At 38.5% G+C, this 21013-nt stretch overlaps 1 non-coding gene across 1 annotated transcript; it reads left to right on the top strand.

Moving 5' to 3' along the window:
- Positions 1-363: 363 nt before the first annotated feature.
- LOC142447424 (U1 spliceosomal RNA) lies at positions 364-527 on the top strand. The gene has a single exon (XR_012784134.1). It is a non-coding gene; the product is annotated as a U1 spliceosomal RNA (small nuclear RNA).
- Positions 528-21013: the final 20486 nt, after the last annotated feature.

Below are 21013 nucleotides of genomic sequence, written 5' to 3'. Positions count from 1 at the left end.
AATTAGAATAATAGAAGAATGAGAAAAGAAAGCGAAAGAAGTATTGGATGTAATAAAGGGCAAAAACCTTCCAATTAACGCATGATACAAAACCACAGATTCTGAAAACTGAGAGGGCACTAAACAATGTCATTTTACATCAATGTTTGTCTATAAACAATATGTCTAGAAATGTCATTTTAAATTCCAAAATAATAATAGTAAAAGAAAACCTCCTGAAAGAGAACAAAAGTCGAGGAGTGGTGAAAGCTTTCCTAGAGAAGAACAGGGGTACAAATAGGACTGATTTATTAAAAGAAGCCACAAAAACAAGAGGAGAGTGCAGACACATATTTTAGGTATTGACATAAGAACAGCAGCCTAATACTTACCTGGCAGGGGAGCTACCATGATCACGAAGGTGGTTTTCCCAGGGCGAGGCTCACCCATTGCACTCCGGGTGTGCTGACCCCTGCGATTTCCCCAAATGTGGGAAACTCGACTGCATAATTTGTGGTAGTGGGGGACTGCGTTCGCGCTATCCCCTAAAAAAAAAAAAGAAAGAAAGAAAAAAAAAGAACAGCAGCCTAGAATTATATATCCAGCAAAATTACAATATTGAAGAGAAAATAAAAATGTTCACAGACAATTAATGAGGGAAATCATCTCAAACAGACCAGCTTTTCAAGAAAAAAATAGTTTTCCTTTCTTTTTTCCCCCCAATTCACAGTGACTGAATAGGGAAGGGTAGACCTGCCCCTGTGAGTTTCTTTTTTTAATCATTTTATTAGGGGCTCATACAGCTCTATCACAATCCATATATACAGCAATTGTGTAAAGCACATTTGTACATTCATTGCCCTCATCATTCTCAAAACATTTGTTCTCCACTTAAACACCTGAAAAAAATATGCTTCAAGGAGAAAGAAAATTATGTAGGACAGAAACTCAGATGCAAATAAAGGAGAGCACTGGAGAAGCAACAAGTGAACATAATGTCTTTGGTTCATGGTCACTGGTCAGACTTTCCACTCCTTGGTTTGGGAATTGGTCTCTGAGATTTGTTCAGTCAGTGTTTCCCCTTCTAGCAGTGGACTTTTACAATGCTATCTCCTTTGTGATGGACTAACTTCACTCGGCATTATGGTTACCAGATCCTTCCATGTCATACGGTGTCTCGTGCTGTCATCGCTGTCTTTGTTGGGGTACTTACTATTCCATTTTGTATATGTACAAGTTTTTGTCCATCTTCCACTGTTACACATTTTGGCTATTTCCAGTGTCTTGTGAACTGTGCTGCCATAAATATGGGGGCTCATACATCCACTCATGTAGGGTCTCTTCTTTCTTTGGGGTCTATACCTAATAGTGGTATTGCTGGGTCGTATGGGATTTCCATTTCTAGTTGCTTTAAGTATTCCCAGACTGCTTTCCTTAGTGGGTAAATATATTTACAAGTCCACCCACAGTGTATAGAAATTCCATTCTCTGCACAACCTCTCCAGAATTTGTTATTTACTGTTTTTGTTCATTGGGCTACCATTAAAAGTGTAAGAGGGTGTCTCATTGTGGTTTTAATTCGCGTTTTCTAGATGGCTAGTGATTGTGGTCATTTTATCATGTGATTGTTAGCCATTTGAACTTCATTTTTGGTCAACTGTCTATTCGTGTCTTTTTCCCACTTTTAATTGGGTCATTTATTATATTCTTATCAAGGTGTTGTAACATTTTGTAGACAGAATTTTGTAGATTTGGGTAATTAGACCTTGTCTGGTGTGTTGTTGATAAAAATTTCTTCCGAATCTCTGGGCTCTTGTTTTATTTTTTTGATGAAGTCTTTTGATGTGCGTAAGTGATGGAATTTTCGCATGTCCTACTCATCTACCTTGTCCTCTGGTGTGTGCGTTTCCTTTGTTATACTTGAAATAATCTATATATGTCCTACAATAGTCCTTCAGTTTGTTCCAATTTTCTCATTGATGATCCTGATAGCTCTAGGGTTTACATTTTAAGCTTTTAATCCATCTTAAATTCATTTTTGTGCATGGGGAAAAATATGGGTCTTGTTTCAGTCTTCTGCACATGGAAATCATTTGTCTAACACCATTTGTTGAAGCGGCTTTGTCCCGTTGGATATTTCTAGGTCTTTTGTCAAAGATAAGTTGCTGGTAGGCAGTATTTATGATTGGGTTTTCTGCTGTGATCTATTAGTCTATATATCTTTTGTTGTGCAAGTACCAGACTGTTTTGACAACTGTGATCATCCATTTATTTAGGTTTTCTTTGGTTTATTGTAATACTGTTCTGCAACTTTCTCTGTATAGGTCTTTGGCTTTTTTAGTTATGGTAATTCCTATGTATTTCATCTTTTGTGTGGTTATATTGAATAAGATTGTTTCTTAAATGCCTTTTTTGTAGCTTTATTCATATACAGGAATCTGACCCACTTCTAGTTGGTCATTTTGTATCTTGCTACCTTACTAAATCACTCATTTGTTTCCAATAGGCTTTTGGGGATTATTTTGGGTTTTCACTATATAGGATCATATCATCTGCAAATAAGGAGAGTTTCACTTATTCATTGACTATTAATGTTCCCTTGATTTCCTTTTTTTTAACATTTTATTAGGGGCTCATACAACTCTTATCACAGTCCATACATATACATACATTAATTGTATAAAGCACATCTATACATTCCCTGCCCCAATCATTCTCAAAGCATTTGCTCTCCATTTAAGCCCTTGGCATCAGGTCCTCTTTTTTTTCCCTCCTTCCCCACTCCCCCCTCCCCCCTTGATTTCTTTTTGTAGTCTGATGCCTCCAGCTAAGGTTTCTAGCACCTTGTTGAATAAGAGTAGTAACGGGATTTCCTTGTCTGGTCCTAGTGTAAATATTTCTAGTTTTTCCCTATTGAGTGTAAGGTTGGCTGATTGTTTTTCTTATATGGCTTTTATTATGTTGAGGGATTTTCTTCCCATTCCTATTTTGTTTTGAGTGTTTTTATTAAAAATGGGTGTAACATATTGTCAAATTCCTTTTCTGCATCTATTCATACGATCATGTGGGGTTTTTTCTTGGCCTTGTTTATGTGGTGAATTACATTGATTGTTTTTCCAATGTTTGTGAGGTGTGCTTTTTGTAAGCAGCATATTAATGACTTTTGTTTTCTTATTTATTCTGCTACTCTCTGTCTCTTCACTGGTGCATTTAGTCCATTAACATTCAGTGAGATTATTGATATACATGTCTTTTTTACTGTCATTTTGCTTTATATTTGTGCATTTTGTGTGTAATTGTATATGTGTATTATGTTTAGTGTCTTTGTTCTTCTTGTATTACTTTGTTGATGTGTATGTTGCTCTACGAGTGCTGGGGTTTTGTTTTGTTTTTTAAGGAATTGTCTTGTATGTTAGTTTCAGGATTGTGTGTTGTTATTTTTTATTTGGGGGGCATAGTACTTTATGGAGTACCTTTGTAGTGGTTGTCTGTTTCTGTAGATTTCTTTACTCTCTTTTTGTCTTACAATAGTTGTTACATCTTAAGCCACAGCCATTCACAATTTGTCACATATGATACACACTCAAATGTTCAACCCTTTCTCAGCACATAACAAAGTTATCAGAAAAACTGCACTGTCACAATCAAAAGTGTTATAGAAGGCACACAGTTCTAACAAGAAAGTCATGATGGTGGAATGGTTTTCAGACAAAATTCTACTTAAGAAACAACATCACAGATACAGATTTTAAAATGTTCAATCATACAAATGCATAATATTAACAAATGTTTTTGTATTAGGAATAACCCCCTCCACTTTCCTTCCCACCATCATGTGGAATGTTACATTGACACTCAAGACAGTTAAATCTTCCTATAATTCAATATATCACTATTTTCTGGCTGTGTAAAAAAAAAGTAACCAGGAAGTGATTTTACATCTTAAAAATAAAAGTGTTTAAACTTTGAAAAATGGAATGAAGTAGGATTGCCTCCTTCTTAAAAATGTTTCTAGAGTTACTAAAAAAAAACCCACCTTGCATGTAGAAAATAGTTGTTTAAAATATTCCTTTGGATTATACAAGAAGGGAGAATATATGACCCACTGAGAGGAAATGGTCTTAAAATCAAACCTGCTGCCATAGAGGCAATGCTGACTCATAGGGGCCCTGTGGGTTTCCAAGACTGTAACTGTTTATGGAGTAGAAAGCCCACTCTTTCTCTCTTGGAGCTGCTCATAGTTTCAAACTGCCAACCATGTGGATCACAGCCCAGTGAGTGGTTACTAAGCCACCAGGGCTCCAGATAAGACATGTTAGATAACATTAATCAGATTTGGCTTCTGTTTTCTCCTGCTTCGTGAGGATGAGGATGAACTCTGCTCATTTTCTGTCTCTCCATTTTTGGCAGGTAAATCATCTTGAGTTCCTTCATTAAGTATTTCAGCCTGTTTTTCTTTTGCTTCCCTTTCCCCTTTTGTTTGCACATCTTGTCTGAAGATCTATCCTTTTCTACTGCCTTTTTGGGCTTCGGTTCCGCTTTTGCAGGTGCATGTCTCATCGACAACCTTGTGAATCTCTTCCTGGGCTCCTCCTTCACCGCCCCTTCTGCTGAACTGACTTTCCTTTTGGTCATCTTGGCTATGGGAGGGTGCTTTCCAATGCCTGCAGATCGTGGGACACTGAAGCTTTGTTTCCTGGATGCTGCTATTCTGCCAGTCCAAATGATATACTTCTGATTTCGTCTATGCAGAATGCGCTATATTTCAAAAAGACAAAATCTAAATTCCAGGTAACCTATAGCTTGCAGTCAGAGTCACTGCAGGCTGAAAAGTAACTTTGTCAAGAATGTACAATTAGCAATATAATAGTGAGCAGATTCTCCCATTGGGATCTATATAAGTAATGTGAAGCATTTTCCCCAAAGCAGGCTGCCCCTCCTTGGATTCTTTGCCAACATAAATAAAATCACCTTCTCAGAGACAGACAAAACCCCATCTCCTAGTAATGAATTCCTATGGAAATTCACTGATCATTACAGTACTGTATATGAGTTTGAGGTGACCGTGGGACAATACAATATGGTACGAACAATTTGGTTTTGTCTCTCTCCCCTAAATAAAATATAATTGTAAAACACTGCCTCCAGAATATGTTTTAGAGTATAATGTAAGGTGAAAATTATTATTTTTTAAAAGATTAATGTGCTAGTCAATTGTCTTTGCACGATTTATTGAAGTAAATATATGTCAAATGGAAGTTGCATATGAATACAGTACTTTAACCTTCCAGTGGTCTCTCTGAAGGGAGTTTAGGCAATTATAACACAGCTCAGAATTCTCCTACCTAAGTTTAGGAGATCAAAGCATCGCAAGCTTTATTAGGAGTGGGATGCTGGGGTGACACATCTGTCACTGTGACAGGTGATAGAACACTGAATAGTTGCATTTAACGGAAACTGTCAGAACAAGATAATAGAGGGGTTATTGGGGCAGACAAAATAGTGACAATACTTCCTGTCTCCCCTGGAACGACTTTTCTGTACTCCGTTCCAGCCCCCCAGGAATGCATTAGCAAGGTGGTTTGAGAAGAATCAGAGAAGAATGTGCATGGAAAGGTAGACTCAGGGACAAAAAAACAAAAGACATAAACCTAAGGAACATTTAATCTGTGAATGCAGATGCCCTTTGGATCCGAGAAATAGAGGCTATCTTGGCAAGTAGAACCCAGAACCAGCTAGCTGCCCCCTGCTGCGCGAGCACCGCAATGACTCAATGCGTTTCAGAACTGTCTCTAGTTCCGAGTCAGAGAGCATTCCCCACTAAAGAGGAGCGTTAGTTTTATTTTCAGTTTTCTATTCATTTTCAGCCTCCTGCCTCATAGTTTCTACTTCTGTGTGGCCACAGTTCTCCCTGTGGCCCCAGAGGTCACCTCATAGCCAGACGTGACTGGTGACACACCAGTTAGACGTCATTTTTTCATTGTGAGCCCTGCCTTAGTCCCAGTCAGCCCTGGCCTTTAGGGTCGAAGGGAGGAGCTGCTGCTGAAGTAGCTGAAAGGTCATGCCTTCCCAGGCAAGGCTCTCTGAAATTACAGCCTGGGAGGAAATGGCTTTGTGCCAATTCTCACACATGTTAGACTCCAGGTACTGTCTCAGAGGTCCTGAAGCTAGAACAACAAAAAATTAAGTAACTTTGATGACTGTTCCTTCTTTTCTTTTTTACCTTGTTATTTTATTCAGCTGGGGAACTGAAAGATTTCTTACAGCTAACTAGACAGAAAAGAGTGACAGTATAGCATTACTATTTTGTACTTGGGTTTATAGATATTGCTAACCCTAAGTCCAAACCATTATATTATAAACAAAGGCAAAACTAAGATAATTACATTTTTGGTATTCAGGAAGTACTTTCAAAAGCACTACAATTTAGTTCAATGGGATTTTTTTATTATTGTTTGCTTGTTTTGAGCATGAATATGTGCTTGGAGGAACTAAGAAGAAATCAAATATGGCTTTTGCTTTATCAAATATTTCTGGCTGGTAATTAAGGGGAAGAACGCTACCTTAAGTATAGGATGTTACATATGGATGTTCTTGTTGTCTCAAACTTTAAGCTGAGGGCCCCAAATGAGGTGGTAACCAACCCTCTATTGTAAAGAAAAGTACTAGCCTGTCTAGGCAAGGCTTACATATTGGGGCAATTGGAAGCCGAGTTATGCCAGTGTTCAGAAAATTAGTGGCTTCTTTAAAACTAAAATATACACTTACTGTGGCAGTTACAAAATCTGTCAACTTGTGAAGGGGTGGAGACTAGCCTATCAATGAGTTCATAGCCATTGAGGTCTCTGTGTGGGCATGGCCTTCTCCTGAGGATTCTGGGAACTCCTGTCTTCCTCCCTGGAGGAGGGACACACACTCTCTCTACTACACCTTCCTGGTCACAAGCCACCAAGAGCTATACTGATGGACCCAGAGCCCTGGAGCTGGAAGAGCCATGCCAGCACTGAGATGCTCCTACTGCCACTGGATCCATAAGACCTTCTACCCACTGGCCTGTGATCTTACTGCATTTGGCACCATTGCTTATGTTGCATGAGTCTAAAGTGGAATTTATGGGCTAGTATTGGACATATGAACTAATATTGGACTTGATCTGGACTGGGCTGTAATGTTTTCTCAATATACAATTGCTCTTTTATATAAAGCTCTTTCTTATGCACATATGAGTATCTATGAATTTTTCTCTCTCGTCAACCCAGACTAACACACTTACTCTATGACCCAGCAATTCCTCCATTAGATTTTGTCCAAAATAAAAACATGTGTCGTTACAAAAATACTTTTAGCACATACATGGTGCTCACAGCACAGATAAGCATGTTATGGTACAACAATTCCGCTGCTGCTACTCAACAATGAAAATGACCAAACTTACAATGCTGACCAGTCATGACCCTAGGGGACAGGGTAGAACTGTCCCTGTGGGCTTCCGAGACTTGAAACTATGTGAGCAAAAAGCACTGTCTGTCTTCCGAAGAGCGGTTTTGAATTTCTAACCTTGTGGACCGCAGCCCAGTGTGACTACTATGCCACCATGGGTCCTCAAAAATGAACAAAGAACTGATAAATACACCCTGATATGGATGATTGGTGGTAAATCAATGCATCACAGCTATAGATGAAGCAACAGACATGGGTTAGGGACTATTATTGGGTACATCCATTATGTTAGAAGAGTTTACAAAATTGGTTCAAAGGCCTCTGGCCAAGACAGTCTGGAGGTGACTCATTGCATGGGACACCTGTTCCTCTAATCCAAGAAAGGCACACCCAGGAACATTCACCTCTCCCTGGACCTGCTGGGTATTATTTTGTTGTAATAGTGATATGACATCAATATAAGAAAATAGTATCAGATTTCTGATAAGATTTTAGATGAGTGCACACAAAATCCTTTGATTTGAAAAAAATGAGTCATACTGTGTAAGTAGGATATGTATTCCGATCATGTATGTAATCAATAGAAAGTTATTTAGAAGAGTATATCTTTAAGGAGTTAGTAGCATCAATTTTAGAAAAGGATGATATTGGTTATTTTTCTCTATTCTTTAGACTAATTTTCTAAATTTTATAAAATGGGAAAATAATTGATTTTAGAGAGTCAATACAATAAATTGTGCACTCAGTTGAGACATTCATTGACTATTCAGTGATGAAATGGGAAATGCTACAAGGAGACAGAGGACAGGAAAACATAGTTCTACCTGTTAGATTTTATCAGACGCTAGAAATGGCAAGTTTATTTTCTCTTATAACAGATAGTCATAGTTAGTGTTATCCAGCTGATGAAGTACGTTCATCTAAACCCTGGGATACTTCACAACTTTTACTGTACTATCCTTGGCTTACTTTTGTGTCTAGGGTCTTGCCACCACGTGGCCACAGTATGGTTGTGTCAGACCGCCTGTCCTCATGAGTATCCACTGCGAGAGGAAGCAGGGGTGTATAACGAGCAGATCTTTCCCTTCCTTCCTTCCTTCCTTCTTTCCTTCCTTCCTTCCTTCCTTCCTTCCTTCCTTCCTTCCTTTCTTTCTTTCTTTCTTTCTTTCTTTCTTTCTTTCTTTGTTTTAAGTCAGAGAGAAAAATATATTTTCCAGAAACCTCTAAGCTGACTTAGGCTTAAATCTTACCACAAGGCTGTTCTCTAATTGCAGGTAAGTATGAGCGTGAGTATCTAATCGTTTCACATGCATCCTGTGGGCAGTAGACCAATGAGAAAAGGTTGGAAATGAAAATTGGATTTGGAATCCCACAGGATTCTCCATAGAATTCTGTTTGTAGACCGAGAAGCTGATAATTAGGATTTAAATGAGATTGTGGGCCTAACGCAAGAGAACAGGAAATAGGCGAGGAATATATTTGATAGATAGGCCCTAGAGCACATTACAATTAGATGATGCAGATTGGTCAGAAGGCAACAAATGGTGTCTTTCAAGGGGAGTGACTCTTATGTAGTGATGCGATGAACTAAATTTAGAAATAGCAGAAAATGAAAATTTTTGGAAATATAGAAGACAGAAAAGGTGAGCTCAGATATTGACCTAACCATGTTATCATTTACATAGAATCCTGATATTTATTATGATGATTCAGAAAAGGGCATATGTGCATGGATTTTTCATATGCCAAAGAAAGACTAGTAGTTCCATCTCAGGTTAGGATATGAAGAGAAGTTGATGGGCGTCTACAGAAAAAACAATGTGACATGAGAGGCAGGCTTTTGATGGTGAAGTAGCTGTAAGTAGCAGAAAATGGACGGCAGTTTCTGGGACTGGAGGAAAGAAGAAATTTCTTAGAGGAAAGGAAGTGGAGGTTGAAGAAAACCCTTTGAGCCACACGTCCCCTCCATACTCATCTTTCCCATGAACTCGGGTCCAATGGCTTCAACCATTTCCTCTTTTTGTAAGGACTTCTGGACCCCATTTGACACGTGTATGCATGAAAATGAACATGCGTGCATACACACACACACACACCTCTGCATGGGGAAGGTCACAAGACACAGGACATTTTCTTGGATTAGCACTCACCCAGGGACTGGTGGGGATTGCTCAATAAATGCCGCGGCTCCCTCAGCCCTTGCTTTGGGATCCCGGAGCGGTGCTCTTCACTGTCTCTCTCCCACAATTCCAGTCTACTTTCTCATACCAGTAACTTGCTCTATAAATACATGCTTATTGGCTTGCTTTCCTTTCTGGATTATTTTTCATACTCCCCTGCTGGCATCTCTTGGGAACATTGTTTCTGTGAGTGTCAGAGAATTGGGGGTTGATCAAGGGAAAACATGAATATAAGATGGTGTTGCACAACAAGCCTTTTACTGTAGTCTGTGCATTGAAAGGCTCATGCAGTACTAGACTCCCACAGTAGGAGGTTTTCAAAAGCACGGGGCTCCCAGAAAGGGAGGGGAACATTCAAAGTAAACAAGAGGAAAAGAAGGAAACACCAAGGGTCTTACATGTGTGTAGGTGATGCCCACGTGTAATAAGCCACGGGGTCAGAGAGCGCCAAAGGACCTACACATGCTTATTTTATCCCAATTTGGGATACTGTTTTGCAGGATATGTAAAGCAGGCAGTCTCTAAGTGACTGAAAATCTGCTTATTTGGATTATTTTTAAACAATTGGATATGTACAAAATTGAATTTGGTGCTAGCGGGCTTTTTTGTTTTTTGCAGGGGGCAGGGGTACTGAAGAGGTTCATCTATGAAAAAGTAAACAATTTGGGGCTAATACCAAAGGCCATCCTTGGCTTATTTCTAAACTGCCAAGAGCTACGAAGGGTCTGGGATTATTTTCTACTTAAAAACTAAGCAAATTAGCCTGATACAGTTGCTGGCAGAATGCACAAACTCTTGGGTTAGAGACAAAGGATTTTATTACTCACAGCAAAGTAGTGACCAAGTTTTACTATTTAAATTGATTTTTCAAAGGTTTAGTTCCCACAATATAACCCAAAAGTACCAGGTGGCACTTGAGCATACATGTTGAGTTATAGGAGACGAACCCTAAATATTTTCTTGTGTTTTTAAAAATCATTTTATTAGTGGCTCATACAACTCTTATCACAATCCATATACACATCAATTGTGCAAAGCACATTTGTACATTCATTGCCTTCATCTTCATCATTCTCAAAATATTTGCTCTCCTCCTAAGCCCCTGGCATCAGGTCCTCATTTTTCCCCCTTCCTCCTCGCTGCACCCTCCCTTATGAACACTTGATAATTTATAAGTTATTATTTTGTCCTCTCTTGCTGTGTCCGATGACTCCCTTCACCCACTTTTCTGTTGTCCATCCCCCAAGGAGGAGGTCACATGTAGATCCTTGTAATCGGTTCCACCTTTCCAACCTACCCTCCCTCCACCCTTCTAGTATCACCACTCACACCACTGGTCCTGAAGGGATCATCCACCCTGGATTCCCTGTGTTTCCAGTTCCTATCTGTACCAGTGTACATGTTCTGGTCTAACCAGATCTGTAAGGTAGAATTGGGATCATGATAGTAGGGGAGGAAGCATTTAGGAACTAGAGGAGAGTTACATGTTTCAGCGTTGCTACATCGCATCCTGACTGGCTCATCTCCCCAAGACCCTTCTGTAAGGGGATGTCCAGTGACCTACAAATGGACTTTGGGTCTCCACTCCACACTCCCCCCCCTATTCAGTATGATATGATTTTTTGTTCTTATGATGACTGAGTCCCTGATACCACATCTTCCATGTGGGCTTTGTTGCTTCTGAGCTAGATGGCCACTTCTTTACCTTCAAGGCTTTAAGACCCCAGATGCTATATCTTTTGATAGTTGGGCACCATCAGCTTTCTTCGCCACATTTGCTTATGCACCCATTTGTCTTCAGCTATAGTATCATGGAGGTGAGCACACAATGATATGACTTTTCGTTCTTTGATGCCTGATAACTGATCCCTTCAGCACCTCGTGATCACACAGGCTGTTGTGCTTCTTCCATGTGGGCTTTGTTGCTTCTAAGCTAGATGGCCGCTTGTTTATCTTCAAGCCTTTAAGACTCCAGACACTATATATTTTTTATAGCTGGGCACCATCAGCTTTCTTCACCACATTTGCTTATTCATCAGCTTTGTCTTCAGCATTTGTGTCAGGAAGGTGAGCAGCACAGAATGCCAATTTAATAGAAGAAAGTATTTTTGCATTGAGGGAGTACTTGAGTGGAGGCCCAATGTCCTTCTGCTACCTAAATACTAAACCTATAAATATATGCTCATAGATTTATTTCCCCACCTTCATATATAAATATATTTGCATATGTACATGCCTTTATTTAGACCTGTATAAATGTTGTTTGCTTCCTACCTCTTTCCTCTATTTCCTTTGACTTTTCTTTTGTCCCACTATCATGCTCAGTCTTCATTTGGGTTTCAGTAATTCCTCTTGATTACATTACCCTTGATCACGCCCTACCAGGCCTCCTACACACTCCTCACTACCGATTTGGATCACTTGTTTTTCCCATTTCCCTGGGTTTGTTAACACTACCTTTCCTCCCACCTTTCCCTCTCCCATGTCTCCCTGGAACTGTTGGTCCCATTGTTTTCTCCTCCAGATTGTTCATCCAGCCTATCTTATTTAGACAGACCTGTGGAGATAATAACATGCACAAAAACAAGACAGAGCAAAACCAAGCAACAATATACAACAAAACAACAACAAACCAATGACAAAAACAAAACACAAGAAAGAAAAGTTTGTAGTGAGTTCAAGGACTGTTTGTTGGGCTTTAGGATTGTTTTCCAGTCCAGTCTGTTGGGTCATCACGCCCTGGCCCTAAAGTCTACCTTCAGCATTCCCTGGGGACCTCGCCGCTCTGTTTCCTTGCTGTTCTGTTGCCCCCTATTAGCGTTTCACCTCGGTGTCTCTGGTGTTGTCCCCTGTAGGGCGATGGGTCAGTGAGGGATGTCATGCCTCATAGTGAGGCCAGCCATGTGGTCCTCTCTGTGGACTGGCTGCTCTAATCGGGAACATCATCCTCAAGGCCTGATGGGGCAGGATGTGCTCCAGCTTCTCCTACTCCCACTTCATCTGCTCCCACGTGCTCTGATCCGATATGTCCCCCCTGAATATTTTCTAATGTAAAGTATGTCTGCCTGACTTTTAGCCCTACTTAAGTAGGACATTGCCTTTGTTATACTGGATATTTAAAAAGAAATGAAATACAAACAAGCAAAAAGCTGTTTGTAATTTTGGTTGTGGAGGGAAACACTACCTTCATCTTGAAAAGTTTGCTTACAACACACTATACAGTGATTCTTCTCATAACATATTCAGAAACTTAAAAGTCCCAACAAGAAGTCCCAGTGGTGTAGTGGTTACGCATTGGGCCGCTAAACACAAGGTCAGTAGTTCTAAACCACCAGCCATTCTGAGGAGGTGTTCTTCCATGAAATAGTACAACCTCCACCCCCCCCACCCCCCAGAGTAGTTCTAAGTTCCACCCTGTCCTATCGGGTCCCTATGAATCAGCATGGACTCAGTGGTAGCGAATTTAGTTGTTTGGTTTTCTTTCTTTCTGTTTTTGAAAGAGACCCAACAATCACTTTACAAATAAATATATTTGAAATTGCATCATTTTAATTTTTTTCTTAGAAGCTTCTTGTACACGTTACTACTTATTGTGTGATAGAGGTTGCACCTGAGTTGCCACTTCTGTGAAATGAGATCACTGTTATGAACTTTCCTAAGGAGGAGGTGGTACAAAAGGTAATTCACATCACAGATGATGACATACATGGAAACAATTTTGAACTATGAAGCACTATATATATATAATATATGGTGTTTTGTATATACATTTTTATATACATACATGCATACATTTTTCATATATATACATTTTCATGAACACTTCATAAACATTTTGAAGCCTCATGTTTGTGTGCACATATACAAACATATGTGATGGATTATCATTGAACACATTGCTTGTGTATGAAGAAAACAAACAGGAAAACCTGAATCATTCTTATATTCTGTTTCCCAGAAACTTAATTACAAAGGCCACCTAACCAGATTCTATGCCAGAAACTTGATGTGAGGAATTTTTTTCTTCCAAGTTGAAAATTAGCCAATTCTGTAAAGCCTCTCTCTGCCCTTTCAGAACAATCACTATTGGTTAACTGTCACCCCATAGTTCTCCAACTGTACCCAAACAGGGCCCAGAATACACCGTGCCAACCGCTGGTTCCTACCACTCCCGATGGGGTGATTGACGCAGGATTCCAGTCTAAGTCAACAGTGGAGCGATCCACCTGCACCCAGGACACTCACTCCTGCCAACTGCGCACAGCTGGTCAAGGCTGAGCAAGAGAGGCTGGCTTTCTGAGATAGACAATGATGTCCGCATGCCAGCAGGCTCCTGCTTCCCTCCGTCTGTGCGGCACATGGGATGCAGGATGTGCTCTGCAGCCCTCCACTTCTCCGTCACCTTTCTGCAGATGTCTTAAGTGTACAGTCACTTAAATCACTGCCTGTCCGAATATGGTGTTCTCTCCTTCATTCCTTTTCCTCTGTCTCTCTTTCATTTGAATGTGAGGATGTGTAAAATGGAAACAGCAGCAGCTTGGTGAGGTATGAAATCGACTCTGGCGGAAGAAGAAAGGAAATGAGGACAGGCTCACTTCTCCTCCTTGGTGCACAAGGTCTTCCAAGCATATGTACAGCATATGTATAATATAAGGGACAATGAGTAGCTCATGGAATGAAAAGATAATAGATTTTTAAATGAACTTTTTGAAGCCTTCTTGTATTATATTTCCTAAAAATGTTTTATGTAATTTTATGGAAATATATATTATTGCTACTGTGTGATGTAAAATGTTAAATCAATTCCAATGGAAAGGACCCCATTTGACAGAGTAGAATTAATTACGCATACAAAGCAGGACATCGGGTCTTATCTCCTTAACGCCTCTGATAGTTTTCAACTGCTGAGTTATGGGTTAGCAGACAAACAATTATAGCCCAACCAAATTCTTACAAATAAGCATAGCATGTAGTAATTATATAATAGGGCATTTATACTCATAGTTACAAAAATTGATCAAATGATCATATACTTTGTAATATGGTAAATATAGTTACTAAAGTATAGCATAGAAGAGCATAAACAATTATAGCAGCAACATTTTTAGCAATAGTAGTGAAATGATAGTCACAAGTGTAGTGACATTAATAACTACTCTGGGTTGTGAAACAGTCTGATGAGGGATTTACATTCATTACCTTGGCTACTTCTTGCAACAATCTTATGAGGAAATAGTATTTTCCTTATTTACACATGAAGAAGTCAGGGGTTAGAGACAGAAAATAACTTGGTCAAGGTTATCCAACTGTTAAGTGGTAAATATTGGTTAAACAAATCTACTTGACTCAGAAATCCTTTTTGTTCTGGTGAAGAACCAATTTAGGGCAACTCCTTTGGCAGAAGTTTCTCTTGCAACTTACCTGCCATTTTCTTCTGCAGCCGGGAAGAATAAAGTTTATACGTGGTCATTTGATTTGGTGGTGCAATGGCCTAACATTCAGCTGCTAAGGAAAGGTCGGTGGTTTAAACCAACAGCTACTCCATGTAAGTAAAGACGTGGTCCCTGATTGACTACCCTAACAAATTACAGCCTGGGAAACCTGATGAGACAGTCTCACATTGTCCTTTGAGAGGAGATCCACTCAGTTTATAACACCAACAAAGTCACTGGTGGGAAGAAATTCCATTCTCAGAATAAATACATATCAGTAAACTGATACAAGTGTTTTTCACGAAAGGTAGCCCACTTAAAGCAATGCAGTTAAAATATTTGCAGTGGATGCAATCTTCCTGGATAATAATGACAATATAGTATATTGAAGGGCAGGAATGTCAATGCCCACACAACACTTAGATGATGAGTGCGTTTAACTGGACAGAGAATTCTGATACACTGGAGCATCTCTATGCTGAGGTCAACTCTACACCGTTAGAATTGAGAAATAGTTACTGGAAATATCTTTTATTTTACTGTACATATCTTAAATATCCAAATAAAGGTCAAGAGATAGCTAAATTACTTTGCTAATGTTGAAATTGTCTCTCTCTCTCTTTCTCTCTCTCCCTCTTTTTCTCATGATAAAAAAATACACAGAAATCATAGATCGAGTCATTTTACTCGGATCTCTTTTACTTATTTGATGCTTTCTAAAATAAGGAATTTACATGTACCTCTTATGGCTAGTGAAATAAAAATGTCCAAAAGCAAAGTGAATCATCTTTTAATCCCTCCTCCTCCCTAATGTCCCTGAAAACAAAGCTACCAAAGGAAAAAAAATATAACACGCTAACATCAAGAAGGTTCCAACTCATAGCAACCTAATGTTTGTTGTCGTGGTTTGCCCTCAAGTTGGTTGTGACTAGTCGTGACACTGTGGACAGTGGAAGGAAAAGCGATCCTGTCCTGTGTCCTCCTCATAGTTGTTCTTATGTGTGTGCTCCATGTGGCAGCCAATGCGCCAACCTGTCTCGTCAGTGTTTTGCTCTTTGTCACTGTCACTCTGCTCTACCAACATGGTGGTCTTTTCCAGAGACTGGTTTTTCCTGACATGTCCAAAGTCCATGAGACCGAGTCTCGCTATCTTTGCTTCTCAGGAGCATTCTGGCTCTACTTCTTCAAAGACCGATCTGTTTGTCCTTTGGGCAGTCCTTAGTGCTTTCAGTATTCTTTGCCAGCACCATCTTTCAGATGCATCAATTCCTTTTCAGTCTTCCTTAATCAGTGCCCAACTTTCTCATTCATATGGGGAAATTGAAAATACCATGGCTTTGGTCAGTCATACCTGAGTTTTCAAAGTAACAACCTTTCATGTCAAAACTTTAAAAATATCTGTACAGTAGATTTAGCTAATGCAGCTCATCTTTTGATCTCTTGATTCCTCCTTCCATGCACATTGACTGAGGAACCAAGCAAGACCAAATCTTTGACCACTTCCAGTAGGAAAAGTTGTGTCATCTGCACATTGCAGGTTGGCAGTAAGCCTTCGTCCAATCCTGAGGCCATATTCTTCTTCACATAAGTCAGCTTCTCTAATTATTTGTTCAGAAAAAAGATTGAATATGTATGGTGAGAGGATACAACCCTGTTGCACATCTTTCCAGATTTTAAACCATGCAATACTCCCTTGTTCTGTTTGCATAACTGCCTCGTGATAAATGTACAAGTTCTGCACGAGCACATTGATGTTTTCTGGAATGTCCATTCTTCTCAATCTTATCCACAATTTATTATTGTCCACACAGTCAAATGCCTTGGCATAGTCAATGTAGCACAAGAAAACATATTTATAAACAGCTATGAATAATCAGAACATAATCTATGATATATGACTCTAAGAAAATTAGAAACTGTTAAAAATGAAATGGAATGTGTAATGATCAGTACACTAGGCATTAGTGAGTTGCATAGGACTGGTATTGACCACTTTGGATCAGATAATCACATAGTTTATTATGCCAGGTATTACAATTCAAGAAGAATTACATCACATATTGTCAAAAAGAATATTTAAAGTTCTATCATGAATTAAGAATGTTGTTAGATATGGGATAATAACTATAAGCCTATAAAGAAGACCAGCTATAGGACATTGGAAATTGTATTACAAAATTTTGCAAGGACAAGTATTTTTCATTGGAAATGCCTATTCATTCAACAACATAATTAGTGATCCTACCTGAGGAGTCACCAAATGGAATCCACAGAAAGCGAATTTGTAAGAAGAGATTTACAAAAGGCTCACAAGGCTGTTCCACTTATTGTGAAACAGGCCACCAATTTCTTATATGCAATTTCAAGTTGAAGCTGAAGAAAATGGAATTAGTCACCATAGTAAAAATCCAACCCTGAGTAAATCATACCTGCATTTGAACAACATCCTGAGAATAGATTTGGAACATTGAACACTATTGACCAGACATGAGAGGAACTGTGGGGTGATATTAAAAATATCACACATAAAGAAACTAAAATATCAATAAAAAGACAGATGGGGGGGAGGCCAAAATGGATGTCACAGGAGACTTCCAGCCTTGCTCTTGACCATAGAAAAGTTAAAGTGACTGTTAGAAATAATGATGTTAAAGAACTGAACAGAAAATTTCAAAGGGAAACTTGCCAAGACAAAATATTATAATAATATAATGTATAAATATCTGAAGAAAGAAACTTAAAGTGAACCACTCAATGCTCACAGAACTGAGGGGAAAAAAACCTGAGTTAAAATATTGAGGGATTCTATTGGCAAATGTTGGATGGTGCAGGGAGAATCAACAAATGTTCGAAGGCTTACATACACTCACTGTACCTAACGGAATTGCTGGAACGTCAACCCTTTCAGAAGGTAGAATATGATTAAGAACTGATGGTATTGAAGGAAGAAATCTGAACTGCACTGAAGGCTCCAGGAATCAACAATATATGAACTGAAATATTTCAACCAAAGCATGCATTGGTCAAATCTGCTGCAAAAAAAACCCCACTTTAACGTTTAAAGGCAAATATGTCCAAGTCATGATATTTTCTATCTGTATTCAAAGGCTGTAAAATGAGTAAGGAAGGCAGGAGATACATGGACACTTGAAATATGTTGCTGTCAAAGCATATTGATTATACCATGAAGTTCCAGAAGAACAAATCTTTCTTAGAAGTACAGTTGGAATGCTCCTTTGAATCCAAGATGGCAAGACTGTGGTCCCTGGATTGGTCATGCATCATGATTGCTAAAAGATAGGATCAGTGAAAAAGAAGTTGGCCCTCAATGAGATGATCTGCCACAATGGCTGCAATAATGGGCTCAAACATAAGGACAAGTGTGACAGTGACAAAGGAACACACAGTGCTTCATTTTTCAAGGACTTATGAGTTGTATCTGACTCGACAGGACCTAACAGCAACTGCATCAACACATTAGAATGATTGATACCTTCCTGTCCATGTTGTTGTTGGTAGGTGTCATTAAGTTGATTAGGACGCATAGTGACTCCTATGCATAACAGAAGGAAACACTGTCTGGTCCTGGCCTTCCTCACAATTGTTCCTATGCCCAAGCCCCTTGTTGCAGCCACTGCATCAAGTCCTCTCATCAGGGTCTTCCTCTTTTTTGCTTGCTTCATATCCTTCTCCAGGGGCTCGTCTCTCCTGGTAACATGTCCAGAGCATATAAGACTAAGTCTCTCCATCCTTGCCTCGAAGGAACCCATGGATCATATACAGCAACTTCACCAGAGGGAATATACAGAAATCAAATTGACTACATCTGTGGGAAAAGATGATAGAGAAGGTCAATATCAACAGGTAAAACCGGGCCAGTGACTGACTGTGAGAATGACCACTGACTGCTCAAATGTGAATTCAGGTTGAAGGGAGAGAAAATTAAAACAGATCCGTGAGAGCCAAGTACAACCTTGAATGATTCCACTTGAGTCTCGAGAACATCTCCAGGAGGGCTTTGCTGCATTGAACACTAGTGACAGCTGTGGGAGGACATGAGAGCTTCATTCATGAAGAAATCAAAAGATGCTTAAAAAACCAGCAAAGAAAGAAAAGATCAAAGTGGACCTCGGCAGAGACTCTGAAACTTGCTCTTCGTCATAGAGTAGCTAAGGCAAATGGAAGCAATGAAGTCAAAGAGCTAAACAGAAAAAGCCAAGGGGCAGCTGGGGAAGACAAGGTGAAATATGACAACGAAATGTGCAAAGAACTAGAGTTAGAAAATCCAAAAGGGAGAAAGCGCGCAGCATAGCTTTTGAAACTTCATGGTGCATTCTGATATTTCAGGTAGCAAATTTCTCATCACAATTATTTTTAATTCTTCTTTGGCTATTCCTAGGCCTTTCTTCTACATATAAACCTTTAATAAGCGTGTGTCCCAATTCATAATAACCTGCTAGAATTCTAATTGCAGTTGTATTATAGTTATATTTTAATTAAAGAAAAAAGAATGATGGCAACCTATGTACAAATATGCCTGATACAATTGATGTATGGATTGTTATAAGAACTGTAAGAGCCCTCGATAAAATGATGGGGAAAAATGAAATGGTATTTTAATAAAAATGAAATGACACTTTTATGAAAATAAAATATTTTATGAAAGTATATAAAATTTGTTTGACAAATTAAGAATCTGAAATATGTTTCCTATTTTCAGAATCTCTATGTCCTTTGATAAAGCTTTATCTTTTTATCTTATATATCCCATTTTGTTTTGAATAAATGCATTCCCAAATAAAGTTTTATTGCTATCCTAGTGCCTTATTTTCCCATTTTTAATTCCTAGATACTTATTGGTAACTGATGCTTGAATGCTTGTTTCATATTAAGTCAACTTACTAAAATCCCTCATTAATTAATGCCCAATAATTAGATATAATTTTATTTATTTCAGTGCTAACACTAGATACTTAATAGTCTCTTATTTTTAGCCCAAGAGACAGTTGGATACTTGTGTTCCCCCACCCAGCAATTCCTAAGGGTCTGTTGTTTTATTTAAATAATTTATAGATTTTGGGTTTACATGAAGTGTTAATAAAATATTTTCCCATTATCTTCTAGTTTATTTTTTCTTTTTCTTATTTTTAAGTTTGGTCATTGGCTTAGCTGTTGAGTTGATTCTGATTCGTGTGGACCCTTTTGAGCAGGGCAGGACTGTCTCATACAGAAGCAAAATACCAGATGTGTTTTCCAAGGTTCTCATAGCTGTGTTCAAACTACTCATTTTTTGTCTCATTATCAAGTACTTACCATATTCACCCAGGGACTCCTGCTGAGCTGATAGGTTTATTAAAGGCATTCTAACATATTTTTATTTGTTCATATAAACTTTTCCTTTAATTTATGGGATTTTGTGGTATTAAACTGTTCACCCATTTATGGTAAAAATCAACTTATAGTATGTTATATGTTTTGAAATTCTATTAGTCAATATTTTATTTAGAATTTGTTGTGTTTACTAGGTGGGACCAAATGAAATAGTTATTTTTATACTTCAAAATCAAATAGTTATCAGCAATTACATAAAGTTCAATCTAAGATTTTTTTTTTAATAAGATGCTTTTCTTCTTTGTACCCTAGGGACTAAAATTATTCAGGTTCCATCACACAAATTTAGAGCAATAATCATCTACAGTTGCTATGGGAATTATCTTACTTAATTTTATTGTTACTGCTTTGGTAAATAATCTACACGCTGAAAAAAATAATTCAAAAATTTTCAAGTTTGAACATGAGATGTAAGTTTCCCTCTAGCCTGAGATAATCATTACTCTCTGTTTCTTCAAAAATGACGTGAATATAAATACTAGAGCTTATAACATATCCACTCCTTGGCAGTTTATTTTTCAACTCATGATGTTTTTACTTAGAGTTTCCTGTGTAAGGAATATATTTACACAATATTCTAATATATGAATA

Source organism: Tenrec ecaudatus, chromosome 4, assembly GCF_050624435.1.
Source record: "Tenrec ecaudatus isolate mTenEca1 chromosome 4, mTenEca1.hap1, whole genome shotgun sequence".
Taxonomy (NCBI): domain Eukaryota; kingdom Metazoa; phylum Chordata; class Mammalia; order Afrosoricida; family Tenrecidae; genus Tenrec; species Tenrec ecaudatus.
Note: the sequence above shows the minus strand (reverse complement) of the source record. Positions and strands in the feature narration are given on the sequence as shown.